This window comes from Anolis carolinensis, unplaced genomic scaffold (genome assembly GCF_035594765.1).
Source record: "Anolis carolinensis isolate JA03-04 unplaced genomic scaffold, rAnoCar3.1.pri scaffold_7, whole genome shotgun sequence".
Classification (NCBI taxonomy): Eukaryota; Metazoa; Chordata; class Lepidosauria; order Squamata; family Dactyloidae; genus Anolis; species Anolis carolinensis.
This window is the reverse complement of record NW_026943818.1, coordinates 778,654-800,256: the sequence shown is the minus strand read 5'-3', so window position 1 is coordinate 800,256 and position 21,603 is coordinate 778,654. Positions and strand designations below refer to the sequence as shown.

Sequence of the window (21,603 nt, the reverse complement as noted above, 5' to 3'; positions counted from 1 at the left end):
TATTTATTTATTTATTTATACCCCACTTTATCTCTCCTGAAGGAGACTCCAGAGACTATTATTATTATTATTATTATTTATATCCCACTTTACCTCTCCTGAAGGAGACTCCAGAGACCATTATTATTATTATATTTATTTATTTATTTATACCCCACTTTATCTCTCCTGAAGGAGACTCCAGAGACTATTATTATTATTATTATTTATATCCCACTTTACCTCTCCTGAAGGAGACTCCAGAGACCATTATTATTATTATATTTGTTTATTTATTTATTTATACCCCACTTTATCTCTCCTGAAGGAGACTCCAGAGACCGTTATTATTATTATTATTATTATTATTATTATTATTATATTTATTTATATCTCCCAAACGAGACTCCCAAGAGATTATTATTATTATATTTATTATTATATTTGTACCCCACTTTATCTCGCCCAAAGGACACTCCAAGATACATTTATTATTATTAATATTATATTTGTACCCCACTTTATCTCTCCTGAAGGAGACTCCAGAGACCATTATTATTATTATTATTATTATATTTATTTATTTATACCCCACTTTATCTCTCCTGAAGGAGACTCCAGAGACCTTTATTTATTTATTTATTTATTTAGACCCCACTTTATGTCCCCTGAAGGAGACTCCAGAGACTATTATTATTATTATATTTATACCCCACTTTATCTCCCCTGAAGGAGACTCCAGAGACCATTATTATTATTATTATTATTATTATTATTATTATATTTAAACCCCACTTTATCTTCCCTGAAGGAGACTCCAGAGACCATTATTATTATATTTATTTATTTATATACCCCACTTTATATCTCCCAAAGGAGACTCCCAAGAGAGTATTATTATTATATTATTATATTTGTACCCCACTTTATCTCTTAAAGGAGACTCCAAGATATATTTATTATTATTATTATATTTATAACCCGATTTATCTCTCCCAAAGGAGACTCGAAGAGATTATTATTATTATTATATTTATTTATTTATTTATACCCCACTTTATCTCCCCTGAAGGAGACTCCAGTAGATGATATTATTATTATTATTATTATTATTATATTTATTATATTTATTATGTTTATTTATATGCCACTTTATCTCTCCGAAAAGGGACTCAAAGCAACTTGACATAAAAGCATCAGCATGCCATTTAAAATTTATTATTATTATTATTATATTTATGCCCCACTTTATCTCCCCTAAAGGAGACTCCAGGAGACTATTATTATTATTATTATTATATTTATTTTTACCCTGCTTTATCTCTCCTGAAGGACTCCCAAGAGACAATTATTATTATTACTATTATTGTATTTTTATACCCCGCCTTCGCTCTCCCAAAGGAGACTCCCAAGAGACTATTATTATTATTATTATTATCATATTTATTTATACCCCGCTTTATGTCCCCAAAGGGCACTCAAAGCCGCTTGACATAAAAGCATCAGCATGCAATTTAAAATATAGTTGTTGATGTTGTTATTATATTTATTATTATATTTATTTATACCCCGCTTTATCTCTCCCGAAGGAGACTCCAAGAGACATTATTATTATATTTATTTATATTCCAGAAGGAGGCTCAAAGCAATTGGACATAAAAGCATTACCATGTAACTTAAAATATACAGTTATTATTATTATTATTATTATTATTATTATTGTATTTATTTATACCCCGCTTTATCTTCCCGGAAGGAGACTTCAGGATACAATTATTATTATTATATTTATACCCTGCTTTATCTCTCCCAAAGGAGACTCCAGGAGACTATTATTATTATTATTATTATTATTATTATTATTATTATTATTATTATTATATTTATACCCTGCTTTATCTCTCCCAAAGGAGACTCCAGGAGACTATTATTATTATTATATTTACACCTTGTTTTGTCTCCCCAAAGGGGGCTCAAAGCGGCTTGACATAAAAGCATCAGCATGCAATTTAAAATATACAATTATTATAATATTTATTTATACCCCGCTCGATCTCTCCCGAATAGAAGGATGCCCTTGAACTCCCGATTTTCACATGGATCACTTGCATCATCAATAAATGGTGCAGTGTGTGAGTTCTCAAACCAAGCTAGTGCAAAGCCATCTCTCCACTGGCCCATCGTTTAAAGTAAGAGTCGATTGCTAAAGTTGGGCTACTGATCGCTTTGTGTTTCTTCTAGTACGTCAACATAACTACCGTTATTTTATCTCTTTCAAGCAGTGGGTATGGAACTGCATTTAAATTCGTTTAGCGTTGAAATTCGGTGTATTTTAGAAATCTGCTTGTACCGAGGTGACCTTAAGGTTTTGATTAACCTGGGCTTGTATATGTTGTTTTCTAGGGTGGTTGTGGTTCTATTAGGGCAGTTTTGTGCAGGGATGGCTGTCCTCGCGCATATGTGCAAGCTTTTGCTGTTGAAGGACAAGGTTGGGTCTGTCTTTGTGAAGCAGCGACAACAACTTCCAGCTGCGATGACAGCGAATTGCCCGATTCTTTGCACACAGCTGGGTTCAGGTGTGCCTCTTGGTGAGGATGTGCATTTGTCACGTTGTTAGGATAATAATGAAGGGCAGAAAGAATGGCGCTCTCTCTTCCCGAAAGATATCTGGTTACCTTCAAAAGCTATCGGAATTCAGCTTCTGTGCAGCCGGCATGGCGCATCATATTGTCTCTCCGGCTGACCTGATTTCCCCAAAAATGAAGCTTCGGCACTTCCCAGTGGTGTGCTCTGCTGTGCAATGAGCAGCAACTCCAAATTTGGTGGCAGGGCTTTATGCAGTCCTAAATTGCAAATGTTCATGCTTTGGTTTTGCTTCGCTTCTCTTTCTGGGTTTGCTGTCCTCGCGTTGTTGTTAATCATTACACTCAAGATTTCTAAGTTGACGTTGTGGACAGGGAAGAGCAGAAACATGGATGGAAAATGTCTTATATATTATTTCCAGCATATAGTGAAAGAGATGGGAAATTTGTGACCTTTCCCTGACTTTTTTAAGGCAGTGCCTCTGTCTAACGACCAAAAAGAACTTAATTGTCTTGATTTACGAAAAACGCCTGACGAAAGTTGAATTCTGCTTAATATTTGTCAACACTTTCGCTAGTTAATTTGTCAACACTTTCGCTAGTTCTAGCTAAATAATAGAAACAGAAAACTGTCATTCTAGAAAAAGGATGGGAACCAGGTGTTTTCGAACTACAACTCCCAAGTCACAATTGTCTTTTGACTTACGAAAAACATCTGACGAAGTTGAATTGCGCTTAATATTTAGCTCTCTGGCTGGGTTGATTTGTCAACACTTTCTCTAGTTCTAGCTAAATAAACAAAACACAAAACTGTCTTTCTAGAAAAAGGATGAGAACCAGGTGTTTTCGAACTGCAACTCCCAAGCCACAATTGTCTTTGACTTACGAAAAACGTCTGACGAAGTTGAATTGCGCTTAATATTTAGCTCTCTGGCTGAGTTAATTTGTCAACACTTTCTCTAGTTCTAGCTAAATAATCAAAACACAAAACTTTCTTTCTAGAAAAAAGATGGGAACCAGGTGTTTTTGAACTACAACTCCCAGCATTGCTCAGCATGGGCAATTCCGGCTGGGACTTGCAGACAATCAAGCGTCGGGTGGTGCGTGAATTCTGACGTGTATCCTAGAATTTTGCTAATTTTGGGGTGATGAACGTGTCTGATGTTGACAATGTAATCTAGAAAGGTTATCTGGACGCTCGTTACTGCAGAAAAAGTCAGATTTCCATTTGTTTTTGTTTATATAAGTATAAGTGTAGCACAATTTTTGAAATAGTTTATGATGTTGTTTGACTGTTTGTTGCCTTTGTTTTGTTTTGCACTTGTTGTATTTTGTATTTTGTGTCACACCTTGTTTTGTGAGCTGCCCCAAGTCCCCCTGGGAGATGGTGGTGGAATATAAAGTTATTATTATTAATAATAATAATATTCCCCGATAATGCTACAGATCCTAACATCCCCAGCCAAATATTTTTGTTCCGACCATTCCTCCATATCACTGAGGATCAGGTTCTCAAATTAATATAGAATTTTCCAATTATGTCTTGGCCTCCGACTTGGGAGCATGTAATCCCTGACATCTGGATTTGCGACAGCTATTTTGGAAGGAAAAGGTATTTTGCAGATGCATGAGATGGATAAAGTGGACTGGATCCAGGGCTCAACAGTGCTGATCCTCGGTATCCTTTTTGACTAGTACATCAGTGGTTCTCAACCTGTGAGTCCCCAGGTATTTTGGCCTACAACTCCCAGAAACCCCAGCCAAACATCTGGGGACCCTCATGTTGAGCACCACTGTTCTACATCTTCATACTTGTGGCCCAGCAAGAATGTTAGGGAGCCTCACAATATGGCTAACTGTGATGAGACTGGGAGAAAAGGAATTCTTCCGAGGCCCAGAACAACAAGGCAAAGGTGAGCTCGGAGCTGCCAGACGCAAAAACCACTGTTTTTGAATCCAAGTTCCAAAGTCCACGTTGGGCTAATGCCTTTTATTAGGCCAAGGGAGAAAGCACGAAATTCTTTTGAGCTCAGTTCCCTGTTCCAGGATCACCCACTTCACAGAAAGTAAACAGATGGAGCACAGCGATGTGGAGTGAGACCTTCCTTTGCAAAAAAATATAGTTTGCAAAGAGAAAACTATTCTGTCCAAGTCGTGCAGCTCTACCTTTCCTCCTAATGAGCAGCTGTCTTTCTCTCTCTCTCTATCCGCCACTCCATCCATACCAAAATAAAGGCACTCCATCTTGTCCTTTGGATCCCTCTTAAAGGGACATGCCTCTCACCTGGAAAGGCACCAGGTGGTGCAAGGAGCCACGTCTATGCGAGTCTCTAAATGTTATTCACAGCAATCTTGATTGCACGGCTCTTGGCAATTTTCTCTTACTTTGCAGGAGGAAATATGTCTTTTTTTCCCCAAAAAGGAAATCAATTTCACATTGGTTATTTTTATTCACTTCTCTCCACCTTGTCAACACTACAGGCGAGCATAAAGTTTGTGTGAAATGTCTTACAGACATCAAACTCAGGCAGGGAAGTCCAAGGTTCAATTCACCACAATATTTTCATGAAAAAATCGTGAGTTTGCACTGGTTGGGTAGACCAAATCCACTTTGCAAATGCTGCTGCAAAGATAAAACCGGGGATCACCACTTATAATGCCCCGAAGTCCATAAAGACAGTGTGGATTGTCAAACCAATAATGTGTGTTCAAAACAACAATGGTGTTGTAAATTAGTTAAATTAGCCTCCCCGCATAAAGCGGTACCTAGAATTTTCTACTCAACAGATGCAACTGTTTTTTGAGCTGCTTAGGTGGGCCGCAAGCTAGGCTATTGATCAGTTGGGAGCTCAACCCGAGCTGGGCTTCAAAAGCGGTACCTAAATTTCCTTCTCGACGGATGCAACTGTCTTTCGGGCTGCATAGGTCAACAGCGAGCTAGGCTATTAATGGTTGGGAGCTCACTCCAACCCAGGCTGGCTTCGAACTCATTACCTCTCGGTCAGCCCGGCCCTTGTGCTTGTGAATGGCACTTACACAAGTGAATAAATGAATGCACATCCAAATGTGTAGCAAAGCACATTTTGCTACACATCTTTGCTCAATCTCATATCTGTCGGATTGGCCGGAGGAACAGCCTGTGCGCATGTCCTTCCTCAACCCCTAACCGAATGCGAATATCCTGCATTGGAAAAAAATATCCATCCATCCACTTTTTGCTTTGGGTCCCATTCCAGGAGAAAGGTGGCATAGAAATTCAGTAAATAGGTGCAATGGCAGAGCAACTTTGCATCCTTTCTGGGATGGCATTAGTGGTTGCGGAAGTGCGGTGTTCTGCAGGTTGCTAAATAAAGACCGCAGATCTCCTTGGATGCTCCAATAAGGGCATTAAATGCCTGAAATGCTGACAGGCAAAGAGGTGGGTGTGGATTTACACTTGCTTAAAATACTAGTGTGGAACAGGTCTGAATAGCCGTACGTGGAGGAGAATTTTTATTTTCTAATGGCAGCCGAGTCCCTTCCCTTTTGCTGTACTGTATATTGCTTTTTTTGTCCAAACCCTTGCTGTTGATGTAAGCCGTCACTTGGTGCCCTGCTCGGAAGACCTTGATCCCTTCCTCGCCGGGAGGTGACATTCACTCTGCCCCGGTGGGTGTCAGGCCTTTCGTCGTTGTCCTCCTCCTGCTTCCTTTCCTGCAACCTTATGCAAGATTTGAAGAAAGGGAAGGGGGAAAAAAGGCCTTTTTATAGAAATAGCACTTTCCCCGCCACCTCTGAAGGCACCCACACGTTTTTCCACAAGGCTGCAGGAACCAACTGTACTTTGGAGGCTGGAGGTGGGAAAGAGAGAAGGAAGCAAAGAAGCTGGGAGGGAGAGAGAAAAAGCCCCCGTTGCTGAACTTGGCAGCTCGGGCCAAAGGGGAAGGCACTTGAGATGCCGCTGAGCCGCGGCCGGGCATCTGGTAAGGTACTTAGCAGGGCTTACGGGAGGCACTTTCCCCATAGGCATTTCCCAGCCCCTCCTCTCCGAGTCTGGGCCTGGCGCAGAAGGATCCTTGCTTGCACACAGGAGATTAGGAGGCCTGGCACCTGTCTGCTCCCGCTCACCTGCAAATAATAATAATAATAATAATAATAATAATAATAATAATAGTAATAATAATATAGTTCCTTGACAAAATTGAAGGAAAAGCTGATAAGGAGAAGACCTGGCTCTGGCTCACGAATGGGACCCGGAAGAAGGAGACAGAAGGCCTGATCCTTGCAGCCCAGGAGCAAGCTATCAGGACAAAGGCAATTAAGGCCAAGATCGAAAAATCAGCCGATGACCCAAAATGCAGACTGTGCAAGGAAACCAACGAAACCATTGATCATCTCCTCAGCTGCTGTAAGAAAATCGCACAGACAGACTACAAACAGAGGCACAACTATGTGGCCCAAATGAGTCATTGGAACTTATGCCTCAAGGACCACCTCCCAGCAGCAAAGAACTGGTGGGATCACAAACCTGCAAAAGTCTTGGAAAATGAGCACACAAAGATACTGTGGGACTTCCAAATCCAGACTGACAAAGTTCTGGAACACAACACACCAGACATCACAGTTGTGGAAAAGAAAAAGGGTTGGATCATTGATGTCGCCATCCCAGGTGACAGTCGCCTTGACGAAAAACAACAGGAAAAACTCAGCCACTATCAGGACCTCAAGATTGAACTTCAAAGACTCTGGCAGAAACCAGTGCAGGTGGTCCCGGTGGTGATGGGCACATTGAGTGCCGTGCCAAAAGATCTCAGACGGCATTTGGAAACAATAGACATTGACAAAATTACAATCTCCCCACTGCAAAATGCCACCCTACTGGGATCTGTGCGCATCATCCGAAAATACATACATACACTTGGGAAGTGTTCGACTTGTGATTTTGTGATATAAAATCCAGCATGTCTATCTTGTTTGCTGTGTCATAATAAAATAAAATAATAATAATAATATATTTCTTATATCCCGCCTCCATCTCCCTTAAAAACAACAGTACCTATTGATCTACTCACATTCCTATGTCCGTAGACACCTCCAAGGTCATGTGGCACTGGCATGACTGCATGGAGCACCGTTTCCTTCCCGCCGGAGCAGTACATATTGATCTCACATTCCCATGTTCGTAGACACCTCCTAGGTCGTGTGGCCATGCAGGCATTGAATTTTGCCATTTATTATGTTGTAAACCGCTTTGAGTCCCCCCAGGGGTTAGAAAAGTGGTATAGAAATGCAGATAATAATAATAATAATAATTGTGCGGTTTTCTAGCATTGTATATTTCTGCTGCTTCTGTGACTGTTCATTTGTATTTTGATTCCGTAGCCCACTTGTTGATGGATGTACAGAATCAGCAGCATCTACCGCGGTCCTTTTTATCCTGAGTGACAACCGAGACAGTATAGACTTCGTTTTGGTTTGATTCTCCATAATGCTAATGGGTTAGGTGCAATAATAATAATGCAGAGCCGTTACCTTCCCACCGGAGCGGTACCTATTGATCTACTCTCATTCCCATGTTCGTAGACACCTAGATCGTGTGGCTACAAGCATGAGTGCATGGAGTGTCGTTACCTTCCCGCCAGAGTGGTACCTATTGATCTACTCACATTCCCATGTCCGTAGACACCTCCTAGGTTGTGTGGCTACGAGCATGACTGCATGGAGTGCCGTTACCTTCCCGCCAGAGCAGTACCTATTGATCTACTCACATTCCCATGTCTGTAGACATTTCCAAGGTCATGTGGCCATTGGCATGACTGCATAGAGAGCAGTGTGGTACCTATTGATCTACTCACATTTGCATGTTTTCGAACTGCTAGGTTGGCAGAAGCTGAGGCTAACAGCGGGAGCTCCCTCCACTCCCCGGATTCAGACCTGCAGCTCAGTGCTCTCCCATTACCTATGGTAATATTTATTGCCTACTTTGCTGGATTGCTGTAAATGTGATGGATAATTGATGTTCAAAGTGTCGAATTCTCCAAGTGTCGTTGTCCTATTTGGCCCTGTTTCCTTTCCTGTGCAAAAAAACAAACAAATCCTGTTTACAGGACTGTCATAAATTACTGTGGGACGAGCATTTCCCAACGAGCGCCTGGATTTATAGGTGGTCCTCGCAGGCCAGCTTGGCCAAGTGACTGTATTAAAATGGGTGCTTGTCTCCGTTGTGTTTATTGGCAGACGCCGACGAGGGCTCTGACGTGGAGCCTCGCTTTTGGCCATTCTTTGCTGCCAAACGGCACAATCACAGTCCGTTAATTGCTGGTGTTGGCTCGGGAGAGATGGAGTGGGAGAAAGTGGGCACTCCTGCCTTGCTGAAGTGGTCTCTGGGGCCTCTTGTGTGCTTCAGGGATGGACAGAAGTGTTGTATATTGTATGTTTTCAACCATAGATTTATTTTTCTAACTTTGGAGACATCGTAGCACCTGGCAGGTGTGGAACCATTCTTCTAAAAAGGACCAGGAGGATATCCTAAGGAGATATTAGCTGAGATAGAGTTGTTGTGTGTTTTCTGGGCCGTATGGCCATGTTCCAGAAGTATTCTCTCCTGATGTTTCGCCCACTTCTATGGCAGGCATCCTCACAACCTCTGAAACCAGGTTCCCATTGTTTTCAAACCAAGTTACCATTGTTCTTTGGATGGACTGCAATTCCCATTAGTAGAATTGTTTTGGTTCTGTCTTCTGTTTTGGTTCTGTCTAAACCGCCCTGAGTCCCCTTCGGGGTGAGAAGGGCGGGATATAAATGTAACAAATAAATAAATAAATAATGATGTTGTTTATTATGTTTACTATGCTTAACTTTGTTATATGGTGTTTTTTTGACAATTGAATGTTTTTTATGTTCATGTTGGAAATCGCCCTGAGTCCTCTCAAGGAGATGGAGCGGGATATAAATAAAGATATTATTATTATTATTATTATTATTATTATTATTATTATTATTATTACTACTAGCTGTGCCCGGACACGCGTTGCTGTGGGAAAGTGGTGGTGGTATTGGTTAAAAATTGTTGTGTAATTTTTATTTGACTTTATTTGCATTTTTTATTAATTTTATTGTAAGTTATATTTTTATTTATTATATTTTATTATTTTCTTGTATTATTTTTAGTTATTTTCTGTTATTATAGTATTTTATTGTATTAATTTTTTAGTGTTTTTTATTATTTTTTATTGGGTTGCTAGGAGACCAAGTTGGAGAAGCTTAGCCTTCTAACTGGCAGCAATTGGATAAAATCAATTATTCCCCTCTCTATAATTAGGACTTTATTTTTCTTTTCTTTTTGTTGTATCAACCTAGAGGCGTGGATGATGGGTTGTGTTGTCAAATTTCGAGGTTGGGGGGCCTGTAGTTTTGTTGTTTTGTGGGTCGCCATGATGCCATCACTCTTTTATATATATAGATTATTGACACCAAGACAGAGTATGACACAGCAAATGAGATATATCTGCTGTATTTCATATCACAAAATCATTATTATTATTATTATTATTATTATTATTATTATTATTATTATTATTATTATTATGACGAGCCTAGGGCAGACCTGTCCTAGGGTCCAGCATTCAAAGAAATATACCGTGCTGGCTTCCCTGCATCTGTATTGCACTTTATATCCAAGGACCTTAGTGTGGTATACAACAATATAAACTGTTTTCATAACTGTAAAAATAAATGTGAACAAACTATGTGATGAGTTAATGCAAGTGAATTTAACACCAGTTCTGTTTAGAAATGTCTACATGTGCAGATTTGGGTTTTAAGTCCCAAAGGCTTTCCGACAAATCCATGCCTGGCAATTAATATCACTGTTACGGATTCATAAGCTAGGGTTATTGATCTGTAGCCGCTCTATATTCAGGAAGAGTACAGAGCCTTACTGTAAAACTATCTAGATGCACCATACATACCTTTGAACTTTTCCATGCCTTTAGTGCTTGCATACCTGTGCATTGTTTACCTTTGCGCTTTTTCATACCTTTCAGGTGTTTTTGTCCCTGTGCATTGTTTATCTTTGCGCTTTTCCATACCTTTCAGGTGTTTTTGTCCCTGTGCTTTTCTGTACCTTTTGGGTTGTTTTTCTCCCTTTGCATTTTTACCTGTGCTCTCTTCCTTACCTTTAGCATTTCCGTACCTCTGTGTTGCTTTCCCGTACTGCCATATTTTACCCTCTGCTGCCCATTTATGTTCTGCTTCTTCAGCCGTGGTTTTATTGCCTCGCCTTGTTACATTAGAAAGGATTTCATGTCCTTAACAGATTGTACACCACTTTGGAATTAGTGAGCGATGGAAACGAATGTCTGGGAGCCAACCTTTTCCGTCACTGTGCGGGGACCTTCCGCATGCAAAGCACAGGCCACATCGTCGAGCCTTCTGAGGAAAGAGCGATTGGCCTTACCCAGAAGCCTTGCTCACAGATGTCAGGGTTTTACTGACAATTGACAGGCTATTTCCCCCAAAACTAGGCTACTGGTATGATGGGGAAGGATGTGAATGCGCTGCAGGCAATTTTTATGTTCAACTTTTATTTTCCTGCTGTTTTCTTGCAAACCTGACAACCTAAATCAAGAATAGGGGAGGGAGGAGCATTTTGACACGTCTAATTTTAGCGCCATTACACTTTCTGCCTGCTAAACCTTATTGGAAATGTGGGATTTTAAAAACCAGTTTGGTGTGGAAGTGTCCATAGGCTTACTTCTAGATTTGAGGGGAGGAAAAGACCGAGAGTGTCCTTCTCTTTCCACACATGTGCACTAAAGCAAGGCCCTGCACATTGCTTTAGAAGGAAAATGCTGCTGCTGGAGGCTTCGGGAGCAATAAAAGGCAAATAAAGTGATTGTTACTTTCTAGGATCTGGGTTGCAATAAGAGACAAAGGCGTCCGACTCACCTGTATGCCCTGAATCAGGTGGCGCAAGGCAACTCGAACTCCCCACTGCACACATCTGCCTCACTGTGCTTTATTAAATGGAAATAGCCAGCTCTGGGGGGTCATTTGGAGACTTAGAATTACTAAACTATGCATGGGTTAAAATTGTTGTGTGTTTTCAGGTTGTTCCTGACGCACTCTAATTTGATTTTCTTGCTGAGATTTCTTCAGCAGAGCTTATCCACTGCCCTCCTCTGAGGCTGAGAGAGTGTGACAGTAGGTTTCCGCAGCTGAGTGCAACATTTGGACTCTGTTTTATCTACAGCAATTGCTGTATGTTATTGTTTTTACCAGAGAAGAATTGTGAATTTATGACGTTGTGTTGACTGTTTATTGCCTATGTTTTGTTTTGCACTAGTTGTATTTTGTGTCACACTTTGAGTGTTTTGTGAGCCGCCTTGAGTCCTCTGGAAGATGGTGGCAGAATATAAAGTTTTATTATTATTACAGTAGAGTCTCACTTATCCAAGACTTGCTTATCCAAGGTTCTGGATTATCCAAGGCATTTTTGTAATCAATGTTTTCAATATATTGTGATATTTTGGTGCTAAATTAGTAAATACAGTAATTACAACCTTACTGCGTATTGAACAACTTTTTCTATCAAATTTGTTGTATAACATGATGTTTTGGTGCTTAATTTGTAAAATCATAACCTAATTTGATGTTTAATAGGCTTTTTCTTAATCTCTCCATATTATCCAACATATTCACTTATCCAACGTTCTGCCGGCCCGTTTACGTTGGATAAGTGAGACTCTACTGTATGTGTTTCAGGCAGAGTTCTTAAACTGGTTAAGACTTTTTTCTTTCTGTTTACTTTGCATCTGATGATGGCGAAAGATCATTTAGATTGTGCAGAGTGCGTTTGAGGACACTGAAGGGTGAACCTGCGTGAGACACACACACACAAAGAAGGTTTGCTTGAAACTTGGAATAACATTTCTCTTGACAAGCGGACTCTCACCCATTCACCCATGTGAACCCATTGATAATATTTCCCCTCTCAAGTGGACTCTCACCCATGCGAACCCATTTGTCTGACGATAAGTTGGTGTTTAAGCTGCTGCAAGTTTCTGCACTACGCCTGTGGAAATTACTTTATTGCATGTCTGTTTAATATTATAGCCCTTCCAAGGTGTGTTGCTGCTACCTAAAAACTATGGTTATATGATTTCCTCGCCTGCAAAATCATTCTGGGAGTTTGTAGTTGCCACGCGTCCATTGCACAGACATCCATACAATGGAGAGTAGCTGTCTTTTACACGGCTGCACAGGAGAGTTGTTAAAGTCATCTCTGAAATGTTGGCTGAAATGTTGGTTTGGGTCCCTCTTCCTCTCCATAACTTTGGTCTGTTTCCATCATTTGCCTTGTTGATTTAGGAGAGAGAACCCCTCCGCTAGGGATCATCAGGCTTTGTAAATACACCTGGAGCAGCTCCATCTTGGCAGCGGACACAGCATCCTGCCACAAGCCATGCACAGAAGTTGGCATTTTGAGTCCGGAGAGGGTTTTTCTTCCCTCCCTTTTCGGTGCCCTTTTGCAATATGATGCTGCTGAAATGGCTCCGGGGTGGGAGTCGAGCGTTCGATGCTGCTCCGTGTGCCGTGAGGGTGGCGCTCGAAATAAATTGTGCTATTTTGCCACCGATTCTCTTTCCTGTCTTCCTGTAGGAGGATTTTGCAGGGGAGCTGGGCGCACCTGCATCACTTTGCGGTGCTGGCAGAAAGGTAGCTTTGCCAAGCGAGTGCAAGTGAGCTCACCTGCCTTAGACGCCTTGGAACGGAGCTTCAGCTTTGCAGGTTCGTCTTGGGCAGCACAAACCAGTCAGTTATGGATGATACTTCAGTGGGTTGGCCTCGTTTTCTCTCCCGCACTTTCCCTTGCTCTGCATTTGCACTTGAAACCTGACCACCCAGATCGCCTTCTCATCTGCAAAGAAGGTAGCAAAGCCGGTATGGTTGGAGCTTTCATCATCTCTTTCTTCTGACCTCTCTCCCTTTGGGTTGTTGTGTATTTTCTGGGCTATATGGCTATGTTCCAGAAGTATTCCCTCCTGACGTTTCACCCACATCTATGGCAGGCACCCTCAGATGTTGTGAGGCAAAGGCTTCTCCTTTCATTTCCGGCTCTGAAGGAGGTACTCTTTCAAAAGGCCTTCGATGTTTAGTTGTTGCTGGATTGATCTATCTGTCCATTCCATAATAATCCCATTGTTGTTGTCTTGCCATTTTATACCGCACTTTATTTTCCATTCAACTTGAGATTTCCTTTTCCCATTTCGTAACACTCTGCATTTCGCCTGGGATCTACGAATTAGTCTCCTGTTTTTAACACTGTATCCTGCGTGTTGATTTTAATGATTGTTTTTATTGATGTTGATGTTTTTTACTGGGATAATTGTTTTATTGCTTTGTTACTGTTATTTGTTTGTTTTATCGGGCCTGGCCCCATGTAAACCGCCCCGAGTCCCTTCGGGGAGATGGGGCGGGGTATAAAAATAAAGTTATTATTATTATTACTCATATTCCTGCCATAAATGTGGGTGAAATGTCAGGGGAGAATACTTCTGGAACATGGCCATACAGCCCAGAAAACACACAGCAACCCTGTGATTCTGGCCATGAAAGCCTTCGACAACACATTGACTTTCTCGCCCTTTGTTTGGCTCATATCTGGAGATCCTTCACCCCTGGATTCCGTTGCTGCTGCTTTACACATGGGTAGAACCACCCACATTCGTGGTCTTGGGGTGCACATGTGAACATGCATGTGTATATGTGAGTACACCCTCATGAAGCCGAAAGTTGGAAATATTAAATTGCCTCTATGTCCCTGTCTGTGTGTGTCGTATGTCTAATGGCATTGAATGCAGATGAGAGGGTCCCATCCGGACGCATCATCCCAAAATTGCGAGAGATCCTCTTCAAAAACAGAATGAGAGAGAGGTTATTTTTTCCTCTTGTTTTTTGTTCTTTTTCTGAAGGCTTCCATCTGTTGCAAAGCAAATATCTTCATTTTGCGAGCGCTCTGCCAGATTTGGAAAAGGGGAAGGAAGGAAGGGGAAAAAATAATTAGTGCATTTGATGGCTTAGAAGAAGCTGCTTCCCGACTATTCAAAAATGGAAATGTTCTGCAAGTCATGGGTCGAAATTGGGGTTCTCAAAAGGCAAATTTCTAAGAACCCCTTAATATTTTTGGGTGCCGACGAGAAAAAAAAAAGGATACTTGGTTGTGAACTCAGGAGAAGAAGCACCTTAAACTATAAACGCAGAAGTAAATGTCTTGAAATAGAAGCTTGGGTATATTTAGGAAGGATATTTTGTTTACGGTTTGACATTGGATACCTCCCATTTAGAACTTAGTGGGTTTAAAGAGGGTGTTTGGCCACTCCGTCAATCTTTCATTTGTTTCTTCATTGTCTTTCCTTTCTTTTGGGGCAAAAAAAAGGGATGTTGGGCAGGTCCGGTCGAACGTAAGAAAGGGCTTTGTTTGTGGTCAGTAAGTTGAATGAATCTATAGGGCAGGAGGAACCCATAGGTTGAATGGCGAGCCATCTCTGGCTTCCTTTGGGCGGGGTATAAATAAATGTGGCGCATCGTGTTAAAGCACTGAGCTGCTGAACTTGTGGACTTGTGGTATAAATAAATGTGGCGCATCGTGTTAAAGCGCTGAGCTGCTGAACTTGTGGTTCAAATCCGGGAAGCGGGGTGAGTGCCCGGTGTTAGCCCCAGCTTCTGCCAACCTAGCAGTTTGAAAGCATGCTAATGTGAGTAGATCAATAGATACTGCTCAGGTGGGAAGATAAAGGCACTCCATGCAGTCATGCCAGTGGCCACATGACCTTGGAGGTGTCTACGGACATGGGAATGTGAGTAGATCAATAGGTACCGCTCTGGTGGGAAGGTAACGGCGTTCCATACAGTCATGCCTATGGCCACATGACCTTGGAGGTGTCTACGGACATGGGAATGTGAGTAGATCAATAGGTACCGCTCCGTTTATGCTTCAGGATTATATCCTTGAAAGGAGAACTAAATATATATCAGGCCGAATCAAAAAGAATTGGGATCTGAAATGGGGAAGTTTGATAGATAAAGTCAAAGGACAAAGAAAATATAAAGAATTGAATCATTCTCTACTTACGATTGATCAATTTAAATAATATCTGAATGAAAGAAAGTACTGTTCCCAGAGGGAGGGGTGAGGGGTGAAAAACTACTTGACATAAATGGGAGATAAAAGTGGAACTAGCAAGTGTAATGTTACCGAGAATATGTGATTGGACAGGTATGTTGATGGATTTTGTTGTTGTTCTACTGATATTTACAATAAAAACATATTTTAAAAAAAAATAGGTACCGCTCCAGTGGGAAGGTAACGGCGTTCTATACAGTCATGCCTATGGCCACATGACCTTGGAGGTGTCTACGGACATGGGAATGTGAGTAGATCAATAGGTACTGCTCCGATGGGAAGGTAACGGCGCTCCATGCAGTCATGCCTATGGCCACATGACCTTGGAGGTGTCTGTGGACATGGGAATGTGAGTAGATCAATAGGTATCGCTCCGGTGGGAAGATAATGTGTTCCATACAGTCATGCCTATGGCCACATAACTTTGGAGGTGTCTACGGACATGGGAATGTGAGTAGATCAATAGGTACTGCTCCGGTGGGAAGGTAACGGCGTTCCATACAGTCATGCCTATGGCCACATGACCTTGGAGGTGTTTATGGACATGGGAATGTGAGTAGATCAGTAGGGAAGGTAGCGGCGTTCCATACAGTCATGCCTATGGCCACATGAACTTGGAGGTGTCTACGGACAATGCCGGCTCTTGGGCTTAGAAATGGAGATGAGCACCAATCCTAGAGTCGGACGGGACTGGAGTTAACATCAGGGGAAAACCTTTACTGCTTTGCTGGAGGCAAAGATATGCTCCCGGGTCTGCTCTGATGCGCCGAGGCAGCACTGCTCATAAGTAGCACAGGATGTTATCACAGGATAACATCTCTGATGCTCACGAAGGAGCCTGTTTGAAGGACAGGATTGAGTGGGAGCGCCCACGATGTGTACGGAACAGATCTGGATGCAGAGAAATCTGCTTGTGAGCCTCTCCATCCGGTGTGCGGCATATAAACAAAGTTTTATTATGATATTATTATTACAGCATGGATTTGAAGCCATGCCCCCTTTTCCCCCCATTGGGAACCCCGGCTCCAAACTCTCCCCGGGAAAACCTGTCCCTTTAAGTCATTCGGTCTCCTTACCGACAGATGGAGCAATTATTTTCTCGGCAGCGGGCATCCCTCTCCGCCTGTCTATCTGCTGTCATTTTTGTGGATGTCTCATTCAATTTATTCCTCGTCAGAGTTGGACGCTTTTTCCCGGCTTGCTGGGCTGCAGATGTAGCTTCCATTGCGCTTGGTTGGAAGGGTAATTGGTTCCAGCCACTAGCTTTGCCTTGTTGGAAGCTGGGTTTTTTAAAAATTCGTAATGTTTTCTGAAAATGTGTGAATCCCCAAACCTCATCTGCTTAAAATAGAATTGCTGGAAGTGTCCTCACTTTCCTCTGTTCTGGCTTTAGCGTTTCCAAGGCAGAAAACATTCGGCATGACTGTTTAATTATGATTTTTCTTCAATGTGTATATATATATATATACAGTAGAGTCTCACTTATCCAACATAAACGGGCCGGCAGAACGTTGGATAAGCGAATATGTTGGATAATAAGGAGAGATTAAGGAGAAGCCTATTAAACATCAAATTAGGTTATGATTTTACAAACTAAGCACCAAAACATCATGTTATACAACAAATTTGACAGAAAAAGTAGTTCAGTACGCAGTCTTGTTATGTTGTAATTACTGTATTTACGAATTTAGCACCAAAATATCACGATGTATTGAAAACATTGACTACAAAAATGCGTTGGATAATCCAGAATGTTGGATAAGTGAGACTCTACTGTGTATATATATATATATATATATATATGTGTGTGTGTGTGTGTATGTATCTTCACATTTAGTATAAAGGAAAATAAAAATTGGCGCGCACACGTGGCCCGCAGGCTTTGCTTTGCTTTGCCTGCCCCTGCTTTACGCTGCTTCAATTAGCTTTAATTGTTATGGAATTCAAACTGCTTGTAGCCTCTTAAGCATTGGCCTGCTGTTTTAACATCCGGATCTTGTTCTAAATTGTTTTAACTTGATTGTCTCCATGCCATCCCGAGGTCTTGACTGTTGTGTGCTTTCAGGTTGTTTCTTATTTGTGGTGACTCTGGCAACAACTCTATAATGTGATTTTCTTGGCAAGCCTTTGAAGCTGAAAGGCTATTCAGTGCTGAACAAGGTGACCAGTTGCAACATTCACACATGCGGGGTTGTTGTGTGTTTTCTGGGCTGTATGGCCACATTCCAGAAGTATTCTCTCCTGACGTTTTGCCCACATCTATGGCAGGCATCCTCAGAGGTTGTGAGGCAAAGGCTTCTCCTTTCCTGTCCGGCTCTGGAGGAGGTACTCATATACCTCACAACCTCTGAGGATGCCTGCCATATATGCGGGCGAAACGTCAGGGGAGAATGCTTCTGTAACATGGGCAGGCAGCCCGGAAAGCACACAACAATCCTGTGATTCCGGCCATGACAGCCTTCGACAACACATTCACACTTGTCTTCAACAGACAAGAGTACTTTCCTTCTCCCACCCTGGACATCATTCCCTTATAAACCCCACTTGCCTAGTTTCCAACAGACCTCAATGCAGAGGCCCTCACTGATTGACTTTGCAGCTGCAAGGCTATTCAATGCTAATCCAGCTGGCCAATTGCAGACAAGAACAGACCAGAGTTCTTTCTCCCACCCTGGACATCATTCCACAGGGATGGATGGAGATATATAGATATAGATATATCCATATCCCACTTGCCTAGTTTCCCACAGACCTCACAACCTCCGAGGTTGCCTGACATAGATGTGGGTGAAACCTCAGGAGAGAATGCTTCTGGAACATGGCCATGCAGCCTGGAAAACGCACAGCAGCCTACCCTGTTTCCCCGAAAATTAGACATACCCTGAAAGTAAGTCCTAATAGAGGTTTTGCTGAATTGCTAAATATAAGGTCTCCCCTGAAAGTAAGACCTGGCAAAGTTTTTGATTGGAAGCATGCTCGCCATACATAACATCAGAGCATGCAGGATTGGTAAATGTACATACCATAGAGTATTGTACATGGAAATAATGGTAGTAACAAGACATTTTTGAAAGGATTCATAGTTTGCCTGGTTATGCTGGTTTGTGATGACAACTACTGTACAGTATATAATAAATGTTCATTTTTTGTTCAACAATAAATGTGAATTCTTCTTCATGGAAAAATAAGGCATCCTCTGAAAATAAGACCTACCCTATTTCCCCTAAAATAAGACATCCCCAGAAAATAAGGCCTAGTAGTGGTTTTGCTGAATTGTTAAATATAAGGCCTCCCCCGAAAGTAAGACCTAGCAAAGTTTTTGTTTGGAAGTATGCCCACCAAACAGAACAGCAGAGCATGCAGGATTGGCAAATATATGTACCATAGAATTGTTGTACATGGAAATAATGGTACAGTAGAGTCTCACTTATCCAACATAAACGGGCTGGCAGAATGTTGGATAAGAGAATATGTTGGATAATAAGGAGGGATTAAGGAAAAGCCTATCAAATTAGGTTATGATTTTACAAATTAAGAACCAAAACATCATGTTATACAACAAATTTGACAGGAAAAGTAGTTCAATGCGCAGTAATGCTATGTAGTAATTACTGTATTTACGAATTTAGCACCAAAATATCATGATATATTGAAAACATTGACTACAAAAATGTGTTGGATAATCCAGAACGTTGGATAAGCGAGTGTTGGATAAGTGAGACTCTGCTGTAGTAACAAGAAAGTCTTGATAGGATTCACAGTTTGTCTGGTTATGCTGGTTTGTGATGACAACTACTGTACAGTATATAATAAATGTTCATTTTTTTTTTGTTCAACAATAAATGTGAATTCTTCTTCATGGAAAAATAAGACATCCCCTGAAAATAAGACCTAGAGCATCTTTGGGAGCAAAAATTAATATAAGACACTGTCTTATTTTTGGGGAGCCCTCAGATGGCATAGTGGACTAAGTGACTTGAAGGTTGGGTTGCTGACCTGAAAGCTGCCAGGTTCGAATCCCACCCGGGGAGAGCGCGGATGAGCTCCCTCTCTCAGCTCCAGCTCCATGCGGGGACATGAGAGAAGCCTCCCACAAGGATGGTAAAAACATCAAAACATCCGGGCGTCCCCTGGGCAACGTCCTTGCAGACAGCCAATTCTCTCACTCCAGAAGCAACTCCGGTTGCTCCTGACACAAAAAAATTTTTTTTCGGGGAAACACGGTAGAACATCTTTGGGAGCAAAAATTAATATAAGACACTGTCTTATTTTCGGGGAAACACGGTAGTGATTCCGGCCGTGAAAACCTTTGACAATGTTTCCTATTGAGAAAAAATGTTCTAATTGGGTAGGAAACAACACGAATCCCCTTCTTATAATCTGCGTTTGCCTTTCCTTTCCTTGTGAGTGTGGAATATTTGAACTCATTGTCACTAAATGCTGCATTTGATGTATTTCAAGCCCTGCCTGCCGTTGCTCTCTCTTTTCCTTTCTCTTGCTTCCGGGAGAGGAAGACTGAACATGTCCTCCCTCCTTGCTCCCCTTCCTCACCTTTGCTGAATCTGTTCTTCCTCCCCCTTCCATCCTCCCACCCCCACAAACCTGCTTTGTTTTCTCAGCATTGGGTCCCTCGGGAATTATTCCTGGAGATGCGAGAGAGAGTCCTGCAGAGAGAGTATCACTATTTTTAGCTCTGCGGTGGAGGGTTTTCGGTGGATCCCACTGTATTGTAGGGTGCGTTTGATCCTACCCTTGAAGAACATGACAAGACACCGTGTTTCCCCCAAGTGAGGCGGGCGGCACTTTCTCAACCCTCCTCCTAGTGATTAGAGCACTAATTTTTGGGAGGGAATTATTGCCCTTGCAACATCTCTCTCTTGACACGCAAGCTGTCTCAGCACATATTTCATTCCTGAGGTGGGGAAGGAAGAGAAGGAAGGAGCCTTGCAGATAGTTAGACGGGGCCAAGAGAGGGATTTGGTGCATGTTACAACCCCTGCGCCCAGTGGAAAGTATTCCCTACAGAGTGAGTATTAGTGATGTCCATGGTATTTGTTTCATCTGTTTCATTCGCCTATTCGTTTCAGATGCAAGATGAAAGATGCAATTTTCGGACGAAACAAAAGGCCACACGAAAGAAAAAGCTGTACGGTCATGATGCTTGCTTTTGTTTTCCTTCCGTTTCAGGGCACATAACTATAAGCAAGTACTGACATAGGGTCTGCTTCTCCATGACAGCTGATGTGTACCAATGGGTGTTAATAATAATATTAATATTAATAACAGTAGTTACTCTGGGACCCTAAGCTGCGTCTGAGAGAGGTCTGCTTCCCCATGACAGCTGATGTATACCAATGGGTGTTAATAATAATATTCATATTAATAACAGTAGTTACTCTGGGATCCTAAGCTGGGTCTGAGAGAGTTCTGCTTCTCCATGACAGCTGATGTGTACCAATGGGTGTTAATAATAATATTAATATTAATAACAGTAGTTACTCTGGGACCCTAAGCTGCATCTGAGAGAGGTCTGCTTCCCCCTGACAGCTGGTGTGAACCAATGGGTGTCAATAATAATATTAATAACAGTAGCTTTTCTGGATCCCCAAGCCAAAACCAAGGCCACAACAACATCTGTTATAGAACTCCAATATGCCGATGATAGCATAGTCTGTGCGCATTCAGAAGAAGGTCTACAACGTCTGTTATAGAACTCCAATATGCCGATGATAGCATAGTCTGTGCGCATTCAGAAGAAGGTCTACAACATCTGTTATAGAACTCCAATATGCCGATGATAGCATAGTTTGTGTGCATTCAGAAGAAAGTCTACAACGTCTGTTATAGAACTCCATTATGCTGATGATAGCATAGTCT

General features: G+C 41.7%; 1 protein-coding gene across 5 annotated transcripts in view; it reads left to right on the top strand.

The window, feature by feature from the left end:
- strbp (spermatid perinuclear RNA binding protein) overlaps positions 1-21,603 on the top strand; it is a 91,987-nt gene that overhangs the window by 580 nt on the left and 69,804 nt on the right. The gene's annotated exons all lie outside the window — the stretch shown is intronic.